The sequence below is a fragment of the Montipora capricornis genome, chromosome 9, assembly GCF_036669925.1.
Source record: "Montipora capricornis isolate CH-2021 chromosome 9, ASM3666992v2, whole genome shotgun sequence".
Taxonomy (NCBI): domain Eukaryota; kingdom Metazoa; phylum Cnidaria; class Anthozoa; order Scleractinia; family Acroporidae; genus Montipora; species Montipora capricornis.
In genome coordinates this window covers 30,814,697-30,817,196 of record NC_090891.1, presented here as the reverse complement: position 1 = coordinate 30,817,196, position 2,500 = coordinate 30,814,697, and the positions used below count along the sequence as shown (strand labels likewise).

Genomic DNA, 2,500 nt, shown 5'->3' with positions numbered 1-2,500 from the left:
TTAATTTAAGCAATGCTCTTATAGGCACCGGACACCTGGCTTCAAAGCGGGGATTCGAACCCATGACCTCTGAAGCATTGTACCTGCATCGCAGAGTTCATGGGTTCGAATCCCGTTGATGTTGGATTCGTATTTCGTTCCCAGGGTCACTCTTCTTCCCTTCTCCCGGAGGGGAAGGGAAGACACCCTGAGAACGAGGTGTTCGCACATATCCATTGGTCATTTCAATATTATTCAGCAATAAAACTGTGGGTGTTTTTAAGATGAGTGTTGAGCGATTCTTAGTGCCGTAGTGAAAATGTCAGGAACATTTTTTTGTTTGGTTAAGTGCAATGACATCATACGTTAGGTTACATATCTGACCCAAACAGGAAGTGGATGTATCGTGTACTAGTGAAAAAACTGTGACGGCACAATGGCACATAGGCTATAAATACAACAACAATTTGTAAGAATGTTAATTAGAGCAGTCGTGGCTCAGATGGCCAGTGCACGGCTTTCGGGGCGAGAGGTCCCCGCTTCGATGCTCGGTGACTTCAACGTCTGTTTCGACTTTCCTCTGATCCGTGTAGCTGTAGCTTTAAATCCCCTTAAAACGGAGCACTGACAGAGGGAGTGGGTAAAGGGCGCACCGTCGGCTTCCATTGATACCAGCCTCGTAGCTGAAGGAACTACCGACGTTAAATAAAGTTACTTTACCTTTTCACCTTTAACTCCCAGTGAGGTTTAGAGGATAGTAAATTGACACAGACCCAACCTGCAATTATGCCGTCCCTCCGTACTGATAATAATATGCTAGAGGTAATCTAGGATTATTGAAGTACGTTCAACAGTCGCTTTGGAAGCAAAGGAGATGGGTAGCGAAAGAAACAATCTTTGAGGATACGATCATATATTCCTTGAGATGGTTTCTATAAGCGCCGAGAACTATGACTCATGTGACAGGACTGAAAGACTGCGCCATTGGCCAACCTTTGAATCACATTAAAAAAGGCGTTCTGTTTGCTTTAAAGTGTCCCTGTGATAAAAAAAGCCACTTCCTTTTTCCTGCAGATTTTGAAAGTGTGTTTGCTTAACACCTGACTGGCAAAATTTTGAGCTTTGATTTTTATCCAAAGGCCGTTTACTTTGAGTGTAAGTTTTGGATTTCGCGGTCCGCCATTACTCACGTTCAAAACTGACCGATTGGACCTCAGACGGTTGGATCCAGGGAAAAGTGACGTCAGAGGCTCACTAGCTTAAAATTTCAGCGTGTGAACGCAGCTTATTATATATGCAAAGCGTGAGTTTAAAAGTCTGAACACCCAAAACCCCCGTGCTGCATATTAATTCTGCGGCGTACACACGTATTGCATTCTTAAACTAGTCAGCCTTTGACGTCATTTTCTCCTCGATCCAGCTCTCTCAAGAACATAATGTTAGTAATGGCGGACCATTAAATGGGAAAATTACAGTTAAAATAAAGAGGTGTCTTTTTGAAATCAAGGCTTAAAACGTGGGTCACTTAGTGTTTTGTTAACATAGTTTTGAAATCCAAAGAAAAATATGAATTGATTTTGTGGTCACAGGGGCACTTTAAGAAGGTAAGTTGTGGTCAAAATTACTGCGCATCGTTACTGTGGAAACGATACAACGTAAAGAGCCCCCTGAGAGAACATGTGGTTATGGTAAAATACTAAACCAAGAAAGATTGAAGAAAATAAAAAGGAATCGAGTAACATTGGCTTCAAGGCTGACATGTCGATAATTTCCGAGTTCACTTCAACTTCTTTGTAAAAGCAAGTTAAAGCACGCATTGATGTGGTTATTACTTCTACTTTTCGTGTGAATAAAGTACAGTAATACTTGCGAATTTGACAATCAAACCCGTTGTACAGAAAGGGAGCACAAGCCACACATGCGAAAAGGTGGTTCTCAACCAATCACTTAAGTGAAGTGACTGATGCATGTTGGCGGGTGAACATTCAACAATTAATGAATTATTCGTCCAAGACGAGGTGAATTATTGTTTAAGTATAATTACATTGGTGATTATTTGAAAAATATGCATGAACAAGAAAAACCAATTAATTTCTTCGTCTGTCACCTCGACAAAACGGCTTGTGGGCATTTGGGCTTAGGTGATTATTGCGTATGAATAATCACGTCAAGTACAACCAATCAGCGCGGAAATTTTGCTATAAGAAAGTTGTATAATCACCTTTTTAATTATACTAAAAAAGGATATTGGAGATCTGGAACAACTACAGAATGCGGGGCCATGTTTGAAGCTGTGCAGTAAGGAAGGCTGCCCTTCGAGATGTCACCCTGTAGATTTTATGGGCAAAGGCAGCCATTAAGCCGGGTAATTTACATTACTCACAGCCAAGATTTGGCCAACAAGAGGTACGTATTTCACGCTAACCCTCAAAAAGAGCACAAAGCATTGTTTTTAGCGTAATTGTTTGAAAGGGTATTGTTTATTACCGTTTTTGGTGGTACGGGCGAGCGTCATGTTCCA

The 2,500-nt window shown here is 41.3% G+C and overlaps 1 protein-coding gene across 4 annotated transcripts in view; it reads right to left on the bottom strand.

Moving 5' to 3' along the window:
* Nucleotides 1-2,500, bottom strand: part of LOC138016999 (uncharacterized) — a 62,560-nt gene that overhangs the window by 5,378 nt on the left and 54,682 nt on the right. The gene's annotated exons all lie outside the window — the stretch shown is intronic.